Below are 27594 nucleotides of genomic sequence, written 5' to 3'. Positions count from 1 at the left end.
TCATAAGATTAGGCGTAAAATTACCTAATTTATACACTTCATTTTCTAAATCAGTTCCTGTTCTACTGAGGTGACCCTCCTTATTAGGATGACAGACTTTGAATAAAACTATATTCAGATTTCCCCATATCCAATGTTGTTGATAAACGGCTGTGTCTGGGTCTATGGAATTTAATAAACTAAACCATGCTCCACAGGAGCCATTGTGTGTGAATGGATGTGGAAAGAAAGGCAGAACTCCTTTGTTATTCTGATAGGGAGGAAGTCGGCCACACACCCAACAATTGGTGGCATTACTAGTCTGATGGGAATGATGTAACATACTAATGAATGTGTTATTACGCAGCGCAAGTCTATAGGACAACTCATGTGGGGGTAAGTCACTAAAAGAATGTTCATCAGTTATATTGAAAGCACGTTTAGAAACAGGGTAATACATATGCAACAATATACTTGCAGTAACTATTAAAAAACTCAAGGAAAACAAAATTAATAAAGTCACAATACAGTGGTTACGCAGTAATTTACAATAAGCATGTCGTTTCACTATGATTCTGGACTCTATATCATTCAGACCTAAGGGATACATGTCGGGACAGATTCAACCGCTTCACCTTGGAGAGGACTTAAACAATCAAATCGTCCGACAGTTTAGATCTGGACCTGAGTTTCTGCTTATAGAGTTCGGTGCTACTGGCCTCAGCCAAAGGTAGCTTTGAGTCAATGGGGGAAGACACACGGGAAGTACTGTTTGTGTCAGGAGGAAGTCCATAAAATTTCTTTATATGGCCGGAATGCACCCATCCTTTTCTTCCTTCGATCTTCACAGCTGTTCTGGTCGTCAGCAGGACCAACTTAGGAAGCCTCCACCTTGGCTCCAGTTGGGTTTTCCGATCAAAATTTCTGATGAGAACATAATCACCGGGAATTACGTCATGAGGTTTCACCTCGGTGTTGTCGGGAAAAGCTGCGACTACCTGTGAACGACAAGATTGTAGTGCAGACATCAAGGAAGCCAGGTAATCTGTCAGCATATTACAGTCAACATCAGTTATTTTACGGGGTATAGGCGTCCCCCACATATTCGGTGGTCTACCAAAGATCACTTCATAAGGGGATAGCCCTGTTCGAGAGTGTGCTACCATTCTCATGTAGAATAGCGCAACTGGTAAGGCTACTATCCAGTCCACACCTTTTTCCTGACATATATTAGACAATCTGATTTTTAAAAGTTGATTATGTCGTTCCACGAGACCTGCTGCCTCGGGGTGTCGGACACAGTGGAATTTCCACTGATATCCCAACAAAAGTGAGACATGTTTCATTAATTCGGATGAGAAAGGCTGGCCGTTATCTGAATATACAACACGTGGTAAACCGTACCGTGGGAAGAATTCTCGAACTAGCTGCTTGGCAGTAGTCGGGGCAGTGTAATCTGATACGGGATACGCCTCTGTCCAACGGGAGAGAGCGCAGACAACTACGAGAACATATTTGAATCCTCGACAACGTTCCATCTGAATATAATCCATCTGGAGAACTTCAAAAGGATGGTCAGGAGGCTGGAATCCACCCTGCTCTACGGGAACACTCTTTCCTGGGTTGAACTGACAACATATCATACAGGTACGAACTTTTTGTTTAGCTGCTGCTCGTAAATGTTTGTTGAACCAAATGTGCTGAATGCTGTCTAGCATAGCCTTCTCTCCTAAATGTGCTGGACTGTGAACTGTAGCTATAATGGCTTGAACCATGGAATCAGGGAGAAACCATACAGATTTCTCCTTCGTCATCCATCCTTGATCTGTCTGGATCCCTCCTAGTTCAGTCCACTTCTTTATTTCTTCTGCTGTGGCATGTGTCTGTATGTCAATTACGTCAAGTGCGGGATCCTTAATTGTCATACACTGTGTTGGTGTCTGAACTATTTGCTTTGTCATGTCTAATGTGCGATTCTGAGCAGTCTGTTTAGCTGTTCTGTCAGCTAAATCATTGCCTTGAGAAATGGTATCCGTAACCTTCGTGTGTGCTTTACATTTCATAATCGATATAGCAGTGGGTAGATGTATTGCGTCTAACAAGGCATGAATGAGGGGTCCGTGTTGAATGTGGGCACCATGGGACGTTAAATAACCTCTCTCTCGCCACAGCACGCCGAAGTCGTGTACAACTCCGAATGCATAACGTGAGTCAGTGTATACATTAACTTTCTTATTTGTGGCTTGAATACAGGCTTGCGTTAGAGCAATAAGTTCTGCTGCTTGGGCTGACAGAGTATCTATACAATGTGTCTCAATAACTTCAGTGTCTGTTGTGACTGCATACGCGGCCACTAAATCTCCTGTACTTGTTCTCATGCACGATCCGTCTACATACAACGTCAGGTCTGGATCTAACAATGGAACGTCTGTCAAGTCTTGTCTAGGTTTCGTCTTTATTTCAATGATTTCAACACAATCATGAGCTAGTGGGTCTGTTCCAATTACAGGTAATAGTGTAGCAGGATTCAATGTATTACACCGTCGGATCTCTATGTGTGGTTGAAACAATGTCAGTTCATAACCGGTAAGTCTTGCTATGGTCAAGTGTTGTGTTTGTGTTCGGTTCACAAGAACCTCTACTGCATGTGGTACTTGTACTGTCAATGGGTGTCCTAATACTATGGCATCGCTTTGTCTGATTGCTAAAGCTGTCGCTGCCACTGATTTCAGGCATGCAGGCAAAGCCTGAGCTACGGGATCTAATGTACTGGAAAAATAAGCACATGGCTTGCGTGATCCTGCTTGATCCTGAGTGAGTACTGACAAGGCAGTACCTTCGCGTTCTGTAACAAAGAGTGTAAAATGTTTGCTATAACATGGTGTTGCTAAAACAGGTGCTTGACATAAAGCTTTCTTTAGGCTTTCAAAAGCTTGTGTATGTTCCTGAGTCCAAGGGAGAACAGTCGATGTGGCTGCCTCCTGTGTGGTTAACTGAATGAGTGGTTTTGCTAGAAATGCGTACTGAGGGATCCACTGCCTACAATATGAAGTGAGGCCTATGAAAGCCCGCACCTCCTTCTGTGTCTGGGGTATTGACATGTTAGCAATTAACTGGATGCGATCTGGTGTAAGCTGCCTTCCCTCCTTGGACAGCGAGTGACCAAGATAAATAACTCGCTGAACACAGAATTGCAGCTTAGAAGGAGACACCTTGTGCCCCTTGTCGGCTAGAAAATGTAAAACTGTCAGAGAAGCTTTTTCACATTCTGGCTCGCTTCTCGCGGTGATCATCAGATCATCGACATATTGAAGCAGTGCTGTATTGACTGGCATGTGGATACTGTCAAGTTCTCGTTTCAGTGCTTGGCTGTAGATGCTGGGGCTTTCTGTGAATCCTTGGGGAGCGCGTGAGAATTTAAAGCTGCGCCCATTTAAACTGAATCCGAACAAGTATTGGCTTTCCGGATCTATTGGGACGCTGAAAAAGGCATTCTTGAGATCAATTACAGTAAAAAATGTTGCTTCGGAATCAATTGCTGTCAACAATGATGATATATCAGGGACCACAGGGAATTGTGGTACAATGCACTTGTTTAGTTCACGCAAATCAATAACCAATCGGTACACTGGTGGGGCAGTAGGATCAGTTCGTTTAAGAATCGGAATTATCGGTGAATTACATACATTGGAGTCTGTTTCTACAACTACTCCCTGGGCAATTAGCTCATCAATGATTTTCAGCAAAGCCACTACAGCATCATGCGGTAACTTGTATTGTCGCATTCGTGGTAGTACCACTCCTGCTTTCAATGTAACTCGATAGGGTGTAATGTTCATGCAGCCAACATCCGTAGGGCCTTGTGCCCATAGATGTACTGGTAAAGTCTGTAGTCGGGGATCCATGTCTCTAGACACATAGTGACCTTTAAAATCACGCAAAAACAACCTTACTCCTTCCGGGGAACAACATATTATGGCTCCTAGTGCTTTCAGAGTTTTAATTCCTAACAGATTTTCTGGGCATGATTTAGTAAGCAATAAATCTGTAGTTCGTGTCAAAGGTCCTATCGTAAGTGGTAGAGGCTGTGATACTTCATTAACAATAGGTTTTCCCGAAAAACCAAGGGAAACATTTTGAGAGCCTGAGAGGGGTGCCCCTGGAACTTCACTACGTTTTATGGTTGTTCGACTTGCCCCTGTATCGAGTAAGAATTTTCTATTTTGACCTAATAATTCACTATGTACATAAGGTCCTTCTTGATCTACAGGAATCTCGATGAGCGGTAAGTCAACTTCCCTCTCTAGGCTGGTTCATGCGTAATGCTGATATTCAGGGTATTCATACTGTGCAGTCTGATACATTTGTCGCGTTGTTGTTTGTGTGGCAGTAGCAGGCAACGGTGGTGCAGCTGGCACAAACTGTATGGGTTGCTGTGAGGCTGGCATGGACTGTTGCTGAACTGGCATGGACTGTCCATGCTGCATAGCTCCTTGTTCATTCTGATCTTGTCTAACTAATCGTGGTCTCTCTTTTGCAATACCTGTAGCTATATTACGTTTCAGGACTGGACAATCATGTACATAATGGCCTAGTTGTTTACAGTAATTGCAGGTTCCTTTCACAGGAACTGCAGAATCACCAGAATGTGTCACACCCTTTTTGTGACCATCTGCTGGTACTGTCTGAGAAACTAGCATTTTCATTTTTGTATCCTTCATGCGTCTATGCTCGTGTTCTTGTTCATCCCTAATTCTATTGTGATGATACTGTAACATTTGTAGCATTTGCGACGGAGTGTTACTTTGCCAGGTACTCTCGAATTTCAATATTCTATTCTTCACTGGGGGCAATGCATTTTCCACTAATTTTGTCACAAATAGATGTGGATATGAGTCACTACTTGCTTTTATACCACTATTTATACCAAAACATTTTTCAAATCGAGCATAATAATCGCTTGTGTCTTCATCTTGCTTTTGTTTACAGGCTGTGATTGCACCCCAATCTTCCTTTTTTGTAGTTAATAAACGTGGCAGTACCTGTACTAGTAAACCTGGTAACAGTTTAACTTTATCCCCGAGCCCCGAACCTGCAGTTCGGCTCCTTTCTTCCTCTGCTAATGCTGTCCAGTCTATCTTTTGGTCTCCTACTTCCCACTCTTTTTCTTTCAGTTTTTCATAAATGCCAGCAGGCAAAAGCACCTTTAATATCGTCATAATATCAGGAAAGGTGTACTCTCCCATCAGTAACATGTCTTTAATTTCTCGGTGGAAACCCGCTGGGTCTTTGTCATGACTAGGTACTACTTTCTTCATTTCTAATAATTCCATTTTTGATATGGGTGTGTAAACAAATACACGGTGAAACTCATTGTCTTCGCCTTTTATTGGGTGCACTTCTCGTAAAGGATTTTGTCTATCCATATAGTACGGTGCTCTTTCTCTGCGGGGCAGGGAGAGAGAATCTGGATTTACAAAAAGGACATACTGCTTACGTGACACTAATATCTCTTTAATTAGCTTGTTACTAGAACCTCTCCATCTGTTTGTGAGTAGTTCCGTTAATATATCAGGTAAAGGACCAGGGTCAGCATGTTGGCTCTTATATAATATGAGGAGTTGCTGAATCATATAGATTCCAGCTAAACGTTGTTCATCTGTACTGAGGTTGAGAAACGTGTGTGCTACGGTCTCATCACCGTATTTTTCAGGACTAACAATCCAGTGAACGGCAGATCTGGCTAGTTCTTGCTCATCCATGGAATCGAGGAGGTGGTAACCCCTTCGTTCTCGTAGTATTTTATCTGTGGCTTGAAACGAATGTTCAGGAGACTTCAGATTTATTACAGGCGTTGGATACGTTCTGCTATTATTTGGGCATACTGAGTGTATGGGATCAGAAAAACATCTAGCATTATCACAGGATCTTCCTCTGCCTACATAGGCTATGGTCTCTGACTGTCTTGCAGAGTTCCCTGATTCGGACACTTCATCTTGCTCAAACTCGTCTGTTCCTAATCTTTCTTCATGAATACGCTCTATTTCTTTACGGATTTTTCGGCACATGGCTATTATACAATTTTGCTTATCGTGTCTCCCTTCCGATATATTCTGACTCCATCTTGTAAGAATAAGCATTGCATTCGGGTCTACCCCCGGACGATCTTGATTTCTGATCACACAGTTTATGAGGAAACGTAACAGTTCCCCCTGTATCTCTACTTTCTGGAATTCCATAGCTCTGTTAATACAGCCTGGATCTCGTCCTGTTTGAACAAAATGATATATGTTATCTAGATGCGTAGTCATTCCTGGTAACCTTGCTAAATACTCTGCGGCTCGTCTGATACGTAATGATGCCAGGACCATTTCGTCCTCTTTACCGACCACGGGGTCATATCTACAATTAACAAGGAGTTCCTTAAGCGTACGTTCATTTACGAATTTTGGTGTACGTGAATGTGCTGACTCTTGAAAGACAAGTTTATTTATTCTAGGTGGTGTAAAAGTACTGCTAGCACCTCCCGTGGCCCTATCTGGGGCGTCGGGTGTGAATGGGTTCGTCGAACGTGACACAGCAACTATGGGTGTCGATACCTCTGTAGAGTCGACTGCGGAGACAGATGCGGAAACAGATGTGCTTGCCGACGCTTGTGTCGGAACTTGCTGTTGCACGGGGACAGATACCTGATCCTGATGTTGAACCCTTCCGCCAGACGGTCTATGTGGTGCGGCGTTAGCATACTCGGGAGCTGCGTCATCTAGATATGAGGAAAGAAAAACATCTTCTGCGGTTCTGGGAAGCCCCTTTGGATGTACCTTAATTGGAAATAATGGGGGTGGCAAGTCTTTTGGTATCTCTGGAGCAGCCTTAGGTAATCCTTCGGCTAGTAGGGGATACATACCATTCATAAGAGCATTTCTTTGTCTATTTACTTGTTCTGATCTCACTCGGATACCTTCCTCAATTAATAGATTTTCTTGAACTTTATTTGAACTTTCTTTACTCCTCTCTTCTTGTCTACGTGCTTTTTCTGTTCGTCTATGAGATTCTTTACGCCATAACTCAACAGCGTCTTTCTGTGACTGTCTGACCTTTCTTTTCCATAACTCTTCCTCCACTTTCATGATGCACTCTGCATCCCAGGTTCCCGCTATGGGCCACCTTTGACTTTCCGGTAATCCCTTGGTATAATCTACCCATAGATCAAGAAACAATATGGCATCTAAGCCATGTTTATGGTACATAAAATGCCCTGGAGTGTCCCTAGGAGGAATAGGAACTGCTTCTTCAAGCACCCCTTTTCTGGTAGTAATCTGTCTTAACTTCGAGAAGAGCGGCATATTGACAACTGATCTGATACTTACTCTTGAATTTTCTTAATACGAAAAAACACAATAATGAACGGTGAACAATGAACAATCATTCATACCACAATATGCAAGACATTTCTGACTACTTTAAACATTAAACATTAAACATTTTAACAATGATCGACAATGATGACAGTCTGCTTAACTAATCACCACGCTGAATTCTTGACAATAACTGAATACTTCGGAATACTTGATATACTGCTAAAACAGTACATATACACTGCTAAACAGTGCAGACCGGATTTGTGTACCCAAATCCGTTTTGACCGGCACAACCTATGTGCGCGTCAACATGCCTCCCCGGCGATGGTACTCACCGAGTAGCTCCTTGAAACGGAAGGCCTCAGAGAATGGACAGGACTCGATGACTGCGGACAGCGGACCCTCTGGACATCGGGATTTCGGAAAACCTGGTGGGCCTCTGTATACCTCGGATCTTGCTCTCTCAGCTAGGCTCTGGTCGGGATACTTCGCACTTCTCACCGCCTCGTCTGGGTTGATCGCAGCCTCAGTCGCCCCCGCTTGACCGGAGGGAGCTTACAGGAAATCCTGCTGGTACGCGTTTATGGTCCGTCCAGCTGTGGCAGGAGACCGGGCCTGCAACGCACCGCCGGCGCGTGAGATGAGAAAGTGTCCCTGTTCGGGCGCCATTATGTGGTAAATAAAATACCGGACTGAATTTCATACGGAATCTTAAAATAAAGTAAATAGCTCAAAATAACAAGAGGCAGAATCCGTGGTATAAGAGGTTTTCTAAATGGGCTTTATTCCATTCAAAATGGCCGACTCGAGTCGCGGCCTTCAGGTTCCGTCACCACGAGGGTTCAGGAAGTGAAGTACAATAATTTATTGACAGACATGTATTTTTATAATAAGTACATTACAATGAAACGAATGTAGAAGGCGTAACATTTGATAAGAAAAGTGACAAAACAGGTACGTAATCGAAACTAGGCGTAATAAGGAATAAAAGAAACATGATTGGTTTTGCATTATCAGACATAGGTGGATCTATAAGATAATACTTGGCATAGATGCGCGCGCAGCAGTATGACGTGTAATTGACGTGCAACTAGGGGGTGAAGGGGACTTGACATTTAGCTCTACATGTGGAGACGAGAAGTCTGGGGGGTCAAGTCAACCTAATCCCAAATCATATCTACCATCCTATGTTTGGAGAACTATGTTATCCACAAGGAAGGACTCTCGGACAGAATCTATTCTATACTAACTGTGTGTGCGTGTACAAGCGTCTAAGTGTCTATATGAGATGCGAGGGGCAGAAAACTTTCCATGGCAGCAGGGCTATGAATCACTTGCAGGAGGACGGAAAGGCTGAGTCCTTTGCTTGTGAGCTAAAGGAAATGTTGACCTAAATCACTAGACAGGAATGCATCGGCTGAAGAGCAAAATAGATAATTCGAAGGTGAAATACAGCTTCTTGGCAGGCAGGCGAAAACTGGTCGAGGCAGGCACCGTTAGCTGTACAGGGAGTAGGACAAAGTTCATGGATACAGATGCGAGCTCAAGCTGGAGCTGTCAGAGGCTGAGAGCAGGGAAAGGCTTTGAGGACAGAATCGGGCCTACTTGCCTGAACTGTAAAAATGGAGTAACTTAGCCATATAAAGTCGGTGGCCTTTCATGCTTAGGAATCGAATATCTAGCCCATTGATGGCGGATCTGACAGAGAACATGTCGACGGTAGACACACATATGTTTGCGTCTTAGAAACTGGAACTGGAGGGAACATACATGTACTTGTAACATGCATATAGAACCGTTGGGGTCCAAGATAGGGGACATAACTGACCAGGAAAATCCACATTTCCACAGAGTGGGGAAGCGATCAATCACAGCACTTTTATATGCAGATGATGCCGTTCTATTAGCCCGCACAGCAATTGAGCTCCAGTCTCTCCTAAGTTCCTTTGCAGATTTTATGGGTTCATTTGATCTATGCGTCAATTTGACTAAATCTCACACTATGATTATGGGCTCCAGACCCAAAAAATTAAAAATGCATTATTGTGAAGGAAACAAAATATCCAGGGTGACCTCTTTTTCCTACTTGGGGGTCTTCTTTGATGAAAGGAGCACATGGGCACCTCAAAAGAAAGCCAAAAGAAATGCCATGGTAAGATCAACAGTAACGGTTCATGATTTTGAATGCAGGTTAGGGGCTAAGCTGGTTCAAGCCTTGTTAAATATATATATATAGTTAAATGTATTGCTCTATCTAACTATGGGTCTGAAATATGGGGCTGCAAGGAGTCTGAGTACCTCCAAATAGTAGAGAATACATTTCTTAGATATTTATTATCAGTACCACAATCAACACCTTCTTATATTATTCATCAGGAATTGGGTATTGGTTTTGTGTCAGATTTGATTGGAATGACTCCGTTACTCAAATGGATAATGATCTGGACCAATCCTGATTTAGAGACGAACCGTGAGATTGTCCGCGACTGTTTATCCCTGGATAGAGTAAGCAGTATCTCCTGGTTAGATTATGTCAAAATGTTAACATTGAAATTAGGGTGATCAGAGCTGTTTGATTCTCCAAATAAGCTATCAAAGAAGGATCTATTGTGGGTCAAAAAACAAGCCGAAAGAGAGACAAGACAGTTGATGAAACCCACGGTACGAGCCCATTCACTCCTGAAAACAAACCCAGCAATAGAACTCTATTTAAACGAAGTAACAAAGCCCCCCCACCGCTTTCTTTTAACAAGATTCAGATTTAATCATTTGCATTTCTTACTGGCAGAACCACAGCGGTGGCAAAGGACCGAAGATCTGGGTCCCTGTTCCTGTGACAATTTTTCCACCCAAGACACTTTGAACTTTATCATGTTTTGCGATTACCATCTGCATATCCGTAAACGCTTTTTAGTTCCTATTTTAAAGATCAAGGGTTTTGTGCAGATAAGGCCTGCCCTAGTGTGTTTACAGATTTTGAACAATGTATGGGAAACTTTTAATATTGCTAATTTTTTAGTTGCAGCGATTAGAGAAAAGAAAAAACAAGGCCTCAAGATATGAAATATGTTTTTAACTTTTTACAAATCATAAGGATATTAATGCTTAATTGGAAGCTCTGGGTGTAAAAGATTAACTTTGAACGGAATTGGTACAATTTTTCTATGTTATATGGTTGGAGATGTTTTAAATCTCATATTTTATGGTGTTTAGGAATGTTCAATATGAACTTTTTCTTTGCTATTTTGCTGTTTTTAAATGATTTGTGTAGTGTATTTTTATGGTTTTAATTAACCGAATAAAGTGAGTATGACTGACTGAAACTCCAGCCTCATCGCTTTACAAAGCTACTACAGGGGAGAGCCCATGCCCACTTGGCAGTTGTTTGAGATGCTTCCAGTTTTGCTCTTTCCCTGTGGCAAATATGTTTTGAAATACAATATTCTGTTTTATGTTGTCTCATTTTAATTAGAGAATAAAAGGAGGGATGGCGAGGCAAAGGGTGCCAAGTTAAAAATAAATATAGAGTGCTCTGCTTTCAGATGCATGGAGAAGGAATGATGATGGACTTTAATGAGGCACCAGCATATTTCTAAAAACAATTATAGGAACTGTAATTTATTTCAGGATTATTTCTACATATGTTTGTCTCATCTGTAGACCATTTTAGCAGTCTGAGGTTGAAAACTTATTATATGCAATTCGGCATATAGCAAGAGCTTTGGGTCAGACCCTTAATCATGCTTGGATGGCCTTCTTGTGTGTCTCAATCCTTTGTTGTTTATTAGATGGCTTTACTCTCCAGGCTTGTGGTACTCCCGCCTATGGAGCACTGCTTCTTTACACTGCTACTGATTGGATATATTGCATCTTTCGCTGCTGCCTTGAGGACCACTCTTAATAATATTTTCAGCACTCTATAAGAACATGTGTTTCTTTCCTTGTTCGGTCTCCATGTACTTCTTTTCCCTAGCATCCTAATCTCCAAGCTCTCTCATACACCCACCTTTACTCATCCAATAAGGTCTCCCATCCTGCTCCACATTTCTTTAAAAAAAGAAAACAGTTTTTTTTAATACTTGATGGCCCTCAATTCTGTCCTCTACGTCTGTGCCACTCCTAGCCTCTCATCAATGAATCCCTGGTTCTCCCTCACCTTCCCTGTCCGTTCCCCACATTAAATTTTTAATCTTCATTTTACTTTAAATGCGAAGGGGCCAAAATGGCCACTGGTGCATCATGATGCTTGCGCTGGCACATGGCAAGCTATGGTCACTTTGACATGCATGCACATACATTGTGACAAACTGTCAGCCAGTTTTGACTTTTCTTTTTACTGTACTGTTCATTCATGGCTGATGGTTATTATAGAAAGGTGAAGTAAAAATAAGATTAAGGCCCTTATGAGTGGACGTTCTCAGATGCAATAATTATTGCACACAATAACACCAGACACTATGGAGGAATTTATTAGAAGGGGTAATTGTCACCTAAAATTAGTTGTTCCCCTGAAAGCGAGGCTGGGCATGCTGATTTTACTGCTTACAGGTTTGGCCGGACAAGACTTCCCTTGTAATAATTTTGAGGCTGCAGTGTTTGATGCAAAACTTAGAAATCTTGTATGTGAGTAAAAGGACATACCACACATACTGGAATTTTACAGCCCATCTGTAATGAGGGCCAAAGTGTGCAGACGTTTCAAGGCAAAGAAGCACTGGTAAAGGCAATAGGTCGGCACTCGCTTTTAAAAGGTAGGACTTATTGGCCCTGCCAACAATGTTTTATGATCTGCAATCACAAAAAGGTGACTAATGGTGGAACCTAAAGTATAGTGAATCTATCTGCAATAAATAAATATTCTGACATGATCCACTTAGATTTTGAAACCATGTAGTTTTCCTATTTGTTAGAAATTGAGTTTCTAGTTGGCAGAGGTTTGCACCCTTTCCAAGTAGGGACCACCACTCTAGTCAGGGTAAGTCAGATACACAACCTAAATTAACATGTGCTCACCCTCTGGTAGCTTGGCACAGAGCAGTCGGGCTTAACTTAAGAGGCAATGTGTAAAGAGTTTGTGTAACACTTAAATGACAGCAGCTTAAAGAAAACACCACAAAAGAACTCCATGCTGGTTTAGAAACATAGAGAATATTTATCTGATTAACACAAGACCAAAACAACAAAAATCCAATCATTAGAAGTCAAGAAATACATTTTTAAAGAATAAATGCAGAAAACAGTGCTTATACGTCAATAGTGCTAAAAGGTTACTTGAGGTTGTGAGGGACCCGCTTAAATCCAAAGTTCAGGCTGACCTCGATCAAGGGCAGGCTGGCTATAGGACTCAGACAGGTCCTGCTAACAAACTACCTTGCATGAAAAAAAGTGTTGATGTCAAAGACTCGAGTTGAGGAGGTGCCGCGGCGATCCGTGGATGGAGGCAAGCATTGCGCCGATCTGCGCTGTTGATGGAAGCTTTGCTGTCAAACCCCTTTGTAATGCAGGTGCTGCAATGATGTTGAGGTGCACCAGCTGTAGAATCACTGTCATCAAGCGGGAGCTGCTTCGGTGTTGAAGGTGATGTGTCAATCCTGATTGGTGCAAAGTCACCGCTGCATCAATGTTGATGTAGGAAAAAGCTGCAGAAACCCATTTCTGAGGTCCAGAACTGGAGGGGCAGAGTCCAGCTGCACTAGCCAGATTGTAGCAAGTTATTTGTGTCCCTGTGGCTTCATTATACAGGAGGCAATCAAGCAAGCCCTTGGAGTCACTCTGGACTCAAGTGAGGTGGGTTTAGTCCATGTCCTTTGATCGGTCAGAGATCAGCAGGCAGTAGGGATGCTCAGCAAAGCAGAGAAGCAGTTCCTTACAACAGTTAGTCAAGGCAAAGAGGCAATCCTTACAGCACAGCAGTCTTTAGTCCAGCAGAGTTCTTCCTAGGTCCGGTAGTGTACTGATTTGGTAGGGCCAGAGCCCTAGTACTTATAATCAAAAAGTGCCATTGATGTAGGGGGTGACTTTAAAGAATCTTTCGGAAGTACACAAGGATCCCTTTCAGCCCAGTCCTGGCTCCAGACTGTCAGTGGGGAGTAAATTAGCCCTTTGTGTGAGGGCAGAAAGCAACCTATTCAGATGTAACCGTGAACCACCTCTCCCCCTTCCTGCCCAGGAAGGTTATCAGTATGCAGATGAATCTCCTGTGTGGTGGCTGTCTAGAGGGAATGCACAAAGTGCACCTGTCATCCAGCTCAGACGTGCATTGGAGACAGGCCGCAAGGCACACAGAGCAGTAAAAGAAGAGAAATTTTCACTTTCTAAAAGTAGCATTTCCAAAGTGGTAATGTCAAATCCAACTTTACCGTTAAAGATGATTTATCACCACCATTCCAAAGATATTAAACATGAAGTGGCTACTTGTTTCCAATCATGAATTACAGTTTAAAAGATGTTTTAAGAAATCCCCAATGCTAGCCTACGGAAGGAGTAGACCTCTCAGCAGTGAAAAACAAATGTAGCTGTTTGTCACTGCCAGGACATGTAAAACTTAAAAGTACATGTCCTTTATTTTATTTACACAGCACCCTGCCATTAGGGTCACTTAGGGCCTTGTTAGTGGTTACTGATGCATAATAAAAGAGAAGTGTTTGGCTTGGCAATTGGTTCTAAATGCCAAGTCAAAGTGGCAATAAAGTGTACACACAGGCCCTGCAATGGCAGACCTGAGACAGGTTTGAAAGGCTACTTGGGTGGGTGGCACAACCAGTGCTGCAGGCCTACTAGTAGTTTTTAGATTACAGTCTCTGGATACCATTGTATAAGGGACTTACGGGTAAACCTAATATGCTGATCAGGAATACACCAATGTCAACAGGTTTAGGGGGGAAGCACATGCACTTTAGCTCTAGTTAGCAGTGGTAAAGTGCTCAGAGTTCCTAAGGCCAACAAAAAAGAATTACCTTTATAGTGAGAAACTCATATTGATGGTATTTGCTCCACTGGAAAACAAACTGTTTTGCGAAACAGAGTCGAACTGGGATTGAAAAGTAGCCCAGGTACCAAATTAAAGTTGCCTTAAATAGATAAAAAAGTGTCCCACTGTAGAAAACAGGGTTTTTGGTTGGGGGGGTGATGTGAGTCCTCCTTTAGCAACAACCATAATCTGTGTTTTGGTAAACCACAAAAATTAACCTGTGTTTTACCCTCTTGTAGCTTGGCACATATGCAGTCAGGCAATGTGTAAGGTATTTATGCAGCACACAAACAGCAATGAAGTGAAACCACAATGCAAGAAAAATACCACACCAGTTGAAGAAAATAATTGAGAATAAAGTAATACATTATTTGACACCAAACGACATAAAATCCAATCAGTGGAACTAGAGTTTTGAATTTTTAAAGTTTTTAGTAAGAACTAGCACCTAAAAGATCAAAGCTTGAACCATGGGCATCTATCACGCAAGACTGGGGCAAAGTCGAAACTTATGGTGCATTGCAATGAAGTGATGTTCGGACACATGAGGTGGTTTGGGCCACGATCTTGGATTACCTTCAGACCTAGAAGAAATTGTGAAGAAAAATGTCTGAGATGGTAAAGGTCAGCGGAGAAAGGCAGTCAGTGGTCTCTGAGGAGTAGGCATCATAATCGGGGAGTTGGTGGACAGTTTCAGTAAAGATTTCTATTTTTGGACTTTTATTGGAAGTTCAAAATCTCCAGTGGGACGAAGCTGTAGGCTGTAGCCGAAGAGGGCTCCACAAGGTCAGATATCCCTTCTGTGAGGAGCCGCTGAACAGGATCTGCTGCTGTGGAGAACAATGTATCAGGAGCTACTGCGAATTCAGGCTGACCGACAATGCACCTAGGGGTGATCGGTGAGCATGTAGGTCTCGGTCTCCTGTCAGTTCTCATTACAAATTTTGGTTGAAAATTGTCAAATTCCTAAGTTTTGGATTTTGGCTGATGGGAACCTCCCAACACTTCCAAGGGGCCAGGACTGAGTGGACATGACTAGGAGGGTCTGTCTCACTTTAGGCAGGGTCCAGGTGCAGGGTTCAAATTGTTGGAGCTTCCTGTGTCCCTGTAGTTCAGCAGACCAGCCAACTAGTCCTTGGAGAACCTAGTCCTGGGTTTAAACAGCAAGGCAATCCTCAGGCAGCAGGGCAGTCCTATGATAGCAGTAGGGCAGTCCTGTGAAGTACAAAGCGAGCCACAAGCAGCAGGGAAGTCCTCTGAAGTGAGGCCTTCTGAGTGTCCTCCACAGGTCTAGGCTGGAACTGAATAGTGGGTCTAAAGGTCCTATTGTTATATCTCTTGTTAGCCTTGAAGTAGAAGAAACATCTGTAGTCCCCCCCCCCCCCCCAGTTGGGTCTGGAATTTCCTCTCTCCCTGCCTAGGCTCCAAGAGGTCTAGGGTGACAAAAAACTGGTGTGAAGTTCTTTGTGAATTTGCAGAGGCAGCACCTTTGAAATGTAAGTGGGGCAGGGAAGAGCTCTGCACCTCCCATCCTAGCACAATGGCCCATCCTGACAACACCTAGAATGGTGACTTAAAATCTGACTTTAGTATTAAAAAGGATTTTAACTAACAATTCTTTAGAGACCAGATATATTTCTACCTCTTCCCAAACAAAACTCATCACTTATTAAATGTAATAAGGTAACCTAATGTTAACATATGGGAGAGGTAGGCCTCACAGTAGGGATAAACATGTTTGAAAACGTTTCACAGCCAGGGCATGCCAAATATAAAAGTACATGTTAAACTTTTTTTTTTTTAAATACACTGCACGCTGCCTTATGGGCTGTTTCTGGCTTACCTTAAGGGTTACTTAATATGTCTTTTTTTGAGTTTTAATCCTGGCAGAAGGTTTTTGCCAGGTTGAATTTGCAATCTACAACTGCATCCAGGATGCAATGGCATGCCTGAGTCATTGTTTTAAAAGGCTACTCAAGTAGGTGGCACAATGAGCGCCTCAGGGCCACTAGTAGCATTTCATTTACAGCCCCTGGGTACCACTTTACTAGGGACTTATGAGTAAAACAAGTGTGCCAATCCGGTATGGGTCAGTTTTACCATGTTTTAAGGAGTAAGCACACGCCTTTTAACACTGATTAGCAGTGGTAAATTGCAGTGGTAAAAGTCCTAAAGCCAACACAAATGAATTTCAGCAAACAGGAGGGGAGTAGGCAAAACGTTTGTGGGAAGACTACCCAAAGGCTGGCCGGTCCAACACCCACATTTTGAAAACAGGGCAGTTTTGAACATGAAATGACAAGCTGTAAACATGTTTTGCAACATATAGATGATTGCAGCATGTGTGCTAGCTGCATGTAATATTTGTTGCAGTAGCAAAGAAAGAACACTGCCCAGCAGACCATAAAACAGGTCCAAGCCTGCCAAAAACTCAACCCACACACTGACCTGTCAGTCCAGCCCTTTGAGCATAGGCAGATTGCCCACACCACCATTGCTTGAAAACAGCATTTTAGTAGCCAGAAGATGCTAACGTGCGTCCTTTTTTTGCGTGTTCACTTTTTAGGCTATTTAGTCCCATCTTCTACGTTTCCGAGGCTAAAAATGGTTACACTACTATAATATTTAAGTTTGTCCATGTTTTAGGGTATATGTAACATTTTTTTGGGCCAGTGGTCCGAATACAGCCTACAATGAAATATTCCGTCCTATGTAGAGCCCAGCAATGCCAGATGCGTAAACTCAATTTATAGTTAGTCTCCCAGCAGCATTTTACAAGCGGATTATTATTCTCAATTTGTTCCGACAGAGTGGCTGCTGATGTCTTTCCTATATTTAGTGAAAAAGAAGCATTATCCTTATTTATAGAACACATAATAACAGTATGAACAATGGGACTGTCGAAGCAACAATTTGTTCTGCCTACATAGAAGGAATTCAAACATTCAAAGTGAATAGCCACTATTTATATGAAGAGTGCTACATGTTTCATCATTAATTTTTCCAGAAAAAAACAAAGCTCATCCATATCTGTGCTAAGGAATATTACCATCTACTAAACTAACCGGTGCTGCTTTGGAATGATGAATGTTGTGTCTGTTACCACACGTCTTTCAGAGTTTTGTAAAAGCTGTGAGATGTTTAGTTGCTGTTTTGCTTTAGATTGGAAAGGGTCCGAAGCAAATTGCCCAGCCAAAAGATGTGTGTAAGATGCTAATAAACCTGACCGATGGTCCCAGTATCAGTGGTGGCTCCTCCGCTAAGGCGGAGGAGCATCGCCTCACTGGAAAAATAAAATTATAATAAGAATGTTATTATAATTGTATTTTTCATTATTGGCTATGTAAAGGTGTGGACTGGGCTGTGCTTCCCACAGAGCAGGGGGAGGAGGGGTGGGCACTCTCTTATGTGCGCATGACTGTTTGGCCAGCCGTCTTCGGTCGGCCAAACCGTCATGCGCACTTTGCATGTTCTCCACCGGTTGTAGTGTACAGTCTGCTTGGAGAACATGCAGTGACGGACCACAGTGCTCAGACCAATCACAATGCTGCTATAATGCAGCGTTGTGATTGGTTAGGGGAGTCTGGGAGCCTGTGTGCTTCCAGATTCCTGCGACAGAAGAGGATGGAGGAGAGGCGGCCGCTGGTAAGATAAGTTATTTTTTTTTTCTTTTTTCTTTTCTCTTTTCTCCTTTCTTACATTTCTTTTTAACTCCTCCCTGCCTCACCACTACTGCCCGGTAGCAGCTGCTACTGATAAAGAGGCAAAGCAAATTAATGCCAGCAGACCACCTCAAAGACAATAGATGGCCATTAGAAACTGCAGTGTAACATAGTATTATATACAGGCGTTGATAAAAGCACCATGTGCATCACATCCCATTATTAACATGTATTGCACAAGGTCAGCTATGAGTTTTCATGATCAGTGAGAATGCTTCTTCAAGATATAATTTCCTTCCGTGTTCCTCTACATCATCTTTGGCTACCTTCAAGAAAATACAGTAATATCTTCTTTTACATAGACATTTCTGTTTTGACCGAGTGGACTCTCCCTTTAATTCACTCCCTGATCCTCCCTGGTGTTTAGCCCCTTCTCTTCTCTAACCCCTCAGCGGTATTCGTATCTTTCCTGCCACTTTGCAAACTGCTACTAACCCTTCTCGTTTTGCTGTCAAACTTTCAATTTCTCTTACCTATAAACGTGTCTTGATTCCTGCCCATGCATGCTTTTTGCATATTTTCCAACCTGGAGTCTTTTCTGATATTTTATTTGGTAAGGATGTTTCTGTCCATTGTAAATATAAAATTTTCGAGTTCAACAGTATATCTCCTATAGGATACTATAGTCTTTGTAGATTTTGGGAAGGAGAAGAAGGTAGGGGCATATTATCAAGCACAGCGTTAAAATTATCGCCGCTTTAGCGGCAGAAGACTGGCGCTAAAGCGGAGATAATGGGCTTGATAATATGCCGCAGAGAAATCCAATAGAAGCCCATGTTGACACCAGAACATGGGCTTCTATTATAATTCTCAAGGGCATATTATCAAGCCCATTATCGCCGCCAACTATATTTGCTAATCTTTGTTTAGAGCTAGTGGGATGGCAGGGGAAAATGGTAATGATGGGGGATTTTAATTGTGTTATCTCTTATGGGGTAGACTCCACTAGAAGAACGGTGGCTCCAAGAATGGTGAAGGTGAGAGCTTCCATTCTGGAGCTGGCGAGATTATATTCCCTGCAGGATGTATGGCGGACTCTATATTCAAACAAACCAGGCTATACCTATTATTCAATACCACACCGTCAGTATTCAAGAATTGATATGGCCTGGGTTTCAGATTCTTTATTGCCACAAGCAGATATGGAGATATGCCCCAAGATTACGTCTGACCATAACCCCATTATTTTTTCATTCCAAGCAAAAGTGCCCATCAAAAGTGCTCGACTATTTACGTTCCCTAGGTACTTGACAACAAACGCAGAATTCGGGATCATTATCGGTAAACAAATATCTGATTATCTTTTGGACAATATAGGCTCAACTTTGCTTCTGACGGTATGGGATGCTATGAAAGCATATATAAGGGGAGCCATTCAGCAATTTATCTATCAAGACATTGGGGAACGGAATGGCCAAGTTAAAGATGCTTATCAAAAACTTATAATATGCGAATTACAACATGCTGATGCAGTCCAAAATCAGAGGACAGAACGGGATTATTTATATCGAATGCTTCTGGAGCAAAAGGCTGTTATAAATGGTGTTTTAACAGAAAAAGTAGCAGCCTGTTTTGTTAAACACAGGACACTACAATATGAATTTGGTGATAGCATCGGGAAAGTCTTGGCTCATCAACTTAGAGAAAGTCAGCTTAAAACTAAGATTAAGGCTATAAAGGGGGAAGGTGGCACTCTTTATAATCAACCCAGTGGGATAGCCAATCAATTCTCTATTTTCTATCAAGAATTATATTCTCCGGAGGCAGGGCAGGATACGGCGGCTATGATAAATTATTTGTATCAGAGTAATTTATCGACGTTGACGGAGGAAGACTCTCTTTTTTAGAGCAGGAGATTACAGTAGAGGAGGTTTTAGAAGCAATAGGCGGGCTCTCACTGGGGAAAGCTGCAGGAGATGATGCACTGCCGGAAGAATTTTATAAGCATTTCAAAAACTTTTTGGCTCCAGTATTGCGAGATGTTATCTCTCAAATTGGGAGGACAGGACAGGTACCTGATTCATGGAACATCACTAATATAATTTTCTTTTTAAAAAAGGATAAAGATCCGGAAGAACGTGCTTCATACCGCCCGATTTCTTTAATTAACACAGATGTGAAGGTGTTTGCCAAAATTTTGGCCACCCGGTTAGCACCAATGATGGCCAAGTTGGTTTCCCCGCAGCAACATGGGTTTATTTCTGGAAGAGATACAACTGCTCATATTAATACGGCAAAAGCCGCCTTTGATGTTGCGGGGAAATCAAAAATACAACTTGCTATGGTATTATTGGATGCTGAAAAAGCATTTGACCGGGTGGCCTGGGACTATCTGTGGGCAACACTTACAATATTTGGAATTAAAGAAAAATTTCGAAAGCTAGTAATGGCCATGTACAAAGATCCAAAAGCTAAGCTATTATATTCTAACGTCCAAACTATTCCTTTTTCTATCAGGCGCGGCACGAGGAAGGGATGTCCCCTTTCTCCGCTTTTATTTGCTCTTTATATCGAGCCATTTATTAGAACACTTTTGGCTAACAACGCAATTTCACCACTGAATATTGAAGATCGCTCCCTTAAGTTAACGGCATATGCCGATGATATAGCTATGTTCACGGAAAACCAAAGGAGGCTATAGAACATATAGAGAAGGAGGCAAAACAGTTTGGGCGCTTCTCTGGATACAAATTGAATAGGAACAAAACTCAAGTTTTATTAAATTTTCAACCAGAAGATGTAATTGAAGGGACTTGTGAGAAGGCTACTTACTTGGGGGTACAAATTTCTTCTAAAATAGAATTAATATATTCTTTAAACTATGTTTTTTTATTAAACAAAATTGAAAAACAATTGAAGGTGTGGCATAAACTCCTGCTGAGCATTTTGGGTAGATGTAATGTTATTAAAATGAAGGTTCTCCCTAAATTTCTTTATCTTTTTAGGTCTATTCCGCTGCGTATCCCGAATGTTTTTTTTAGGAAGCTAGATGGTATTTTCAGTAGCTTCATTTGGGGGTATCGGAAGGCGAGAAAAGCGATAGGATTAATGAACCAGGGGGGGGCTAGATCTTCCCGATTTTAAACTTTATTTTCTTTCAGCTTTTGTTACCCGGCTGCGGAGCCTTCTAAATCCTGAACTATTGGAGGCTTGGCATTGGTTGGTTTTGGGTGCTGAGAGCAAGATGTTTCTTTATCACATTAATGATCCCAACTATTTCAAACGGGTACGTTTTAAGACCATACGTGACTCTATACATATTTGGAAAAATATTGAAACTAGACTTTCTCTACCCTTAATGCATGATAAACTTCCTATGTGGGGCAATCCAATGCTACCCGGCATTTATCAGGATAGTACAGCCCATTTGTGGGCCAAATATGGGGTACACTCTCTGGGACAATTGTTTGACTGTAATGGTATGAAGTCATTTGAGAATCTTGGAGTAACATTTAGTATTCCACAATGCTTTTTAAAAAACAATATTTACAGATTAGGGACCATTTGGTTAGGAAGCTAGAAATAAGGATGGTTAACGGGGCTAGTATGTGGGATCTTATCTATGGACAGAGCCAACAAGCAATTATTAACAAAGCATACCAAATACTATGTCAAAATAGACCAGATGGGTGTGAGAAACTGGCGCTTAAATGGAGCGAGAAGCTGGGGGAGGTTATTACCACCGATAAAATAAGGAGAGCTTTTTATAATATCTCCCGGTCTGTACACTCAACCAACTTACAATTGCAGCATTTTCGGTTATTGTGTCTTCTTTACTATACACCGGAAAAAATTGCTAGATGGTCTCAAGGTACGAATGTACTGGGTGGGCCTCATGGTGGGACCCGACAGTACTGTCCTAAATGTGGGCAGCATGCGGCTGATGCTGTACATATGTTTGTACTATGTCCTTTGCTGAAAGGGTTTTGGGATGAAATCATGGGGACTATGTCAACTATATTGGGGCAAAATTTCAGGCTGTCAGTAACTGAGAGGATGTTAGGATATAAAGAAGATGATGCCCGAAACGGCCCTATTTTGTCAATAATGATTGTAACGGCACGATTAACGATTGCCAGAGCCTGGATCTCCTCTAAGCCCCCAACGGAGATAGAATGGTGGCTAATCCTTAAGGAAATTGATGAGAGAGAGAAAGTCTTGGCTAAAGCTAGGGGAACCCTGGCTCTCCTGAAGTACAGATCTGTATGGGGAATGCTGGAATAGAATAGATTTAAGATATCTTGCTCTTAAACAAGTAAAATTAAAATTAAAAAGACATTATTTAAAATTAAATATAATTAATCTTTTTTTTTTTCTTTTTTTTTTTGACAAAGTAGTTTAGAGAAGAATGCCAGAGCCAAAATCTGTCGCTATATATGGATACGCTATGTGATTCTAAATGTTTTCTCTTTCTTGTCTCTTCTGTCATTTCAATGTATGATTGTAATTAGGGGTGGGCGGAAAATTCCGTTCCGCCAGCGTAGCAGATAAAGCCAGCCACCCCGGCTCACGGGCCCGGTCCTTGCTTCTGAAAGCAGCCAGGCCGGGGAGAGCCTCCCTGGGCCTTGGTGGACCCCTGTCTCCAGCGCCCGGACCCTCGGCTGGCTTGCAGGACGGGGGGCTCCTGCACCCCGGGCCCTGCCGGACGGAGCACGAGCCCCGGGCCCGGTCCCAGGTTCAGACCCCTAGCCAGGCCGGGGAGAGCCTCCCTGGGCCCCGGAGGGCACCCTTTCCCCAGCGCACGGACCCTCGGCTGGCTTGCAGGACGGGGGGCTCCCGCACCATGGGACACTGTGACGGAGCACAAGCCCCGGGTACGGGCCCAGCCTCCGAACCGTAGCCAGGCTGGGGAGAGCCTCCCCGGGCCCCGGTGGACACCCTTCCCCAGCGGCTGGACCCTCGTCTGGCTTGCAGGACGGGGGGGCTCCCGCACCCTGGGACACTGGGAAGGAGCACAAGCCCCGGGTACGGGCCCAGCTTCCGAACCCTAGCCAGGCTGGGGAGAGCCTCCCTGGGCCACGGTGGACACCCTTCCCCAGCGCACGGACCCTCGGCTGGCTTACAGGACGGGGGCTCCCGCACCCTGGGACACTGGGATGGAGCACAAGCCCCGGGTCCGGGCCCAGCTTCCGAACCCTAGCCAGGCTGGGGAGAGCCTCCCCGGGCCCCGGTGGACACCCTTCCCCAGCGGCTGGACCCTCGGCTGGCTAGCAGGACGGGGGCTCCGGCACCCTGGGACACTGGGACGGAGCACAAGCCCCGGGTCCGGGCCCAGGTTCCGAACCCTAGCCAGGCTGGGGAGAGCCTCCCCGGGCCCCGGTGGACACCCTTCCCCAGCGGCTGGACCCTCAGCTGGCTTGCGGGACAGGAGGCTCCCGCACCCCGGGACGGAGCCGCACCCTGGGACGGAGCTCCAGCACCGGGCCCAGCTTCCGAACCCTAGCCAGGCCGGGGAGAGCCTCCCCGGGCCCCGGTGGACCCCCTTCCCCAGCGCCCGTACCCTCGGCTGGCTTGCAGGACCGGGGGGCTCCCGCACTCTGGGACGGAGCCGCACCTTGGGACAGAGCTCCAGCACCGGGCCCATCTTCCGGTCCCCCAGCCAGGCCGGGGAGAGCCTCCCCGGGCCCCGGTGAACCCCCGTCCCCAGCGCCCAGACCCTCGGCTGGCTTGCGGGACAGGGGGCTCCCGCACCCTAGGACGGAGCTCCAGCACCGGGCCCAGCTTCCAGACCCCCAGCCAGGCCGGGGAGAGCCTCCCCGGGCCCCGGTGGAACCCTGTCCCCAGCTCCCGGACCCTCGGCTGGCTTGCGGGACAAGGGGCTCCCGCACCCTGGGACGGAGCTCCAGCACCGGGCCCGGGCCCAGCTTCCGGACCCCCAGCCAGGCCGGGGAGTGCCTCCCCGGGTCCCGGTGGACACCCGTCCCCAGCGCACGGACCCTCGGCTGGCTTGCGGGACAGGGGGCTCCCGCACCCCGGGACGGAGCCGCACCCTGGGACGGAGCTCCAGCACCGGGCCAAGCTTCCGAACCCAAGCCAGGCCGGGGAGAGCCTACCCGGGCCCCGGTGGAACCCTTCCCCAGTGCCCGTACCCTCGGCTGGCTTGCAGGACGGGGGGGCTCCCGCACTCTGGGATGGAGCCGCACCCTGGGACGGAGCTCCAGCACCGGGCCCAGCTTCCGGACCCTAGCCAGGCCGGGGAGAGCCTCCCCGGGCCCCGGTGGACCCTCTCTTCCCTAGCCCCCGTACCCTCGGCTGGCTTGCAGGACGGGGGGGCTCCTGCACTCTGGGACGGAGCTGCACCCTGGGACGGAGCCGCACCCTGGGACGGAGCTCCAGCACCGGGCCCAGCTTCCTGACCCTAGCCAGGCCAGGGACAGCCTCCCCAGGCCCCCGGTGGACCCCCTGTCCCCAGCACCCGGACCCTCGGCGGGAACCAAGGAGGGTTAAACCCAGGCCACGTCCTCTCCCCGACAGCCTGCCCGGGGAGCCCATTTTTATCGACTATTAAGCCCCCACGTAGTGGGGGCTTACAGAACTCTGGGAGAGGACAAAAGTTTGAGAGTGCCCGGCCGGCCGGCAGGCCGGCCATCTGGTCACCCGGCCCGCAGTGCCATCTGGTCACCCGGCCCGCAGGGCCATCTGGTCGCCCGGCCCTCAGGGCCATCTGGTCGCCCGGCCCGCAGGGCCATCTGGTCGTCCGGCCCGCAGGGCCATCTGGTCGCCTGGCCGCAGGGCCATCTGGTCGCGCAGCCAGGCGACCAGATGCCCAGGGACCACCCGGCCCCCAGGTGGACTGGGAGGGTGCCGTGCCCAGTCGCCCTGGCAGTCCGGCGAGGGTGGCCAGGCACTCCGAGGTAGGCGCTCGGGAGGGCTCCTTCCCCGGTGTTGCTCCTCGCCTCCCTGGGCGGGAGCGGCGGGAAGGGGAGGCCAGGCCATCTGCTCACCCTGCTGAGCAGCGAAGGAGTGTGGCCCCCGTCCCCGCTCCCCGGTGGGGCGGGGACGGGAGGGGGAAGCCCCCGTGCCGGGCGGGGATTCGGCGCTGGGCTCTTCCCTCTTCACTCGCCGTTACTGGGGGAATCCTGGTTAGTTTCTTTTCCTCCGCTTAGTAATATGCTTAAATTCAGCGGGTCGCCACATCTGATCTGAGGTCGTAGTCGGAAAGAAAACGCCGGAGCATTCGGGGGGGAGCCGGGGAAGGCCAGGCACCCCTGCCGGAGCAGGAGGCCTGGCGCACCCAGCAGCGTGCGCCCTCTTTCCCCGGATCTCGTCTGGAGGGGTTTCGCCCTCACTGGGAAGCCGGCCGCGGAGGAGGGTGCCTGAGGCGAGTGCGCGTGGGCAGCCGGTGGGACACCACAGACAGCCACGTGCGGCACGCAGCCAGGCGCCCTGGGACGGGCCCGGGGCGGACCGGTCGCCGGGCCCCCTTCACGAGGGGGCCAGGCGCGCCGGCGGCGTACCTCCGCGGCAGGACACGGCCAGGGACCCTGCCAATGGGCGATCGGGGGGTCTGACCTTGTGGGGGGACGAAGGGGAAGCGGAGCTCACCCTGCGACGGCCCCAGCCGCGTCCCGGGGAAGGCCCGGGGCGATTGACGATCGAGCGACCCTGAGACAGGCGTAGCCCTGGGAGGAACCCGGGGCCGCAAGGTGCGTTCGAAGTGTCGATGATCAATGTGTCCTGCAATTCACACTAATTCTCGCAGCTAGCTGCGTTCTTCATCGACGCGCGAGCCGAGTGATCCACCGCCAAGAGACACAGGCAACTTTTCGAAAACGTTCGCCCAGAGGCGGGCCGAGTCGCAGCCTGAGCGAGACGCAGGGGTGCCGGGGCCTGGCAGAAGCAGCACCCCTCGGAACGGTCGTTCCGAGCTGCTGCAGAAATGTGCTGGGCGGAGAGGGGTGACGGCGTGGCGCACGGGGCCTAGTACGGACCTGCTGGGCAGCAGCGTCCGAGGGCCGGGCGCCACCCGACCCCTTCCGCTCGGGGTCAGACCACTGGGGGTCACGAGCTGCCGGGGCCGCTTAGCCTTCGCTCTGCTGGGTAGGGTGAAGGGCCTCCAGCCAGGCGGCAGGCCCTCGAGTCGGACGGTCCATGCGGGGAGGAAGCTAATTGCTCGAAACAACAGCCGACGCTGGCCAAGCAGTCCATCCCTAAATGGACCGAGAGTGCCCAATCGATCAGAGTACGGCCGGGGCATCCCCTTTGCAGGCCGCCCTGCGCGGTGGGGTGGCGGCTTGTCATCCCTGCCTGCTCCCGGGGCGAGCGGGCTCAAAGGGAGGGCCCATCAACAGGGGCCGGGAGGCAGGCGCGCACCCGGGCCCCTGGGGGGCCCCGGCAGGCGGGTCCGGGCACTGCCTTCCCCGTCTCGGGATCGCCAGACCTCACGGAGGTCTGACCCAGCAAACCCGGGGAAAAAAGGACCATCGGGAAGGGGCTGAGAGGCAGGAGCGTACCCGGGCCTCTGGGGGCCCCGGCGGGCGGGCCCCGGGTCTGCCTTCCCCCGTCTCGGGATCGCCGGACCTCACGGGGCTCTGACCCAGCAAACTCGGAGAAAAAGGACCATCGGGAAGGGGCTGAGAGGCAGGAGCGTACCCGGGCCTCTGGGGGCCCCGGCTGGCGGGCCCGAGTCTGCCTTCCCCCGTCTCGGGATCGCCGGACCTCACGGGGCTCTGACCCTGCAAACTCGGAGTAAAAGGACCATCAGGAAAGGGCTGAGAGGCAGGAGCGTACCCGGGCCCCTGGGGGCCCCGGTGGGCGGGCCCTGGGTCTGCCTTCCCCCGTCTCGGGATCACCGGACCTCACGGGGCTCTGACCCAGCAAACTCGGAGAAAAAGGACCATCGGGAAGGGGCTGAGAGGCAGGAGCGTACCCGGGCCCCTGCGGGCCCTGGCGGGTGGGCCCCGGGTCTGCCTTCCCCCATCTCGGGATCGCCGGACCTCACGGAGCTCTGACCCAGCAAACTCGGAGAAAAAGGACCATCGGGAAGGGGCTGAGAGGCAGGAGCATACCCGGGCCCCTGGGGGCCCCGGTAGGCGGGCCCCGGGTCTGCCTTCCCCGTCTTGGGATCGCCGGACCTCACGGATCTCTGACCCAGCAAACTCGGAGAAAAAGGACAATCAGGAAGGGGCTGAGAGGCAGGAGCGTACCCGGGCCCCTGGGGGCACCAGCGGGCGGGCCCCGGGTCTGCCTTCCCCCGTCTCGTGATCACCGGACCTCACGGAGCTCTGACCCAGCAAACTCGGAGAAAAAGGACCATCGGGAAGGGGGCTGAGAGGCAGGTGTGCGTACCTGGGCCCCTGGGGGCCCCGCTTCAGGCGGGCCCAGGTGCTGCCTTCCCCTGTCTCGGGATCCACGGACCTCACGGGGCTCTGACCCAGAAAACTCAGAGAGAAAGGACCATCGGAAGGGGCTGAGAGGCAGGAGCGTACCCGGGCCCCTGGGGGCCCCAGCAGGCGGACCCTGGGTCTGCCTTCCCCTGATTCAGAATCGCCAAACCTCACTTTGGTCTGACTGACCCTCTCCCTAGTAGTCCGGAGGAAAATTACCCCCTTTCTTGTAATCC

General features: G+C 47.3%; 1 protein-coding gene and 1 non-coding gene across 5 annotated transcripts in view; one reads left to right on the top strand and one right to left on the bottom strand.

Annotated features, from left to right (window-relative positions):
• MALRD1 (MAM and LDL receptor class A domain containing 1) overlaps positions 1-27594 on the top strand; it is a 2533556-nt gene that overhangs the window by 685401 nt on the left and 1820561 nt on the right. The window lies entirely within an intron of this gene.
• LOC146789222 (5.8S ribosomal RNA) lies at positions 25633-25786 on the bottom strand. The gene has a single exon (XR_014970227.1). It is a non-coding gene; the product is annotated as a 5.8S ribosomal RNA (ribosomal RNA).

Source organism: Triturus cristatus, chromosome 10 (assembly GCF_964204655.1).
Source record: "Triturus cristatus chromosome 10, aTriCri1.1, whole genome shotgun sequence".
Classification (NCBI taxonomy): Eukaryota; Metazoa; Chordata; class Amphibia; order Caudata; family Salamandridae; genus Triturus; species Triturus cristatus.
This window is presented reverse-complemented; position numbering and strand designations above follow the sequence as displayed.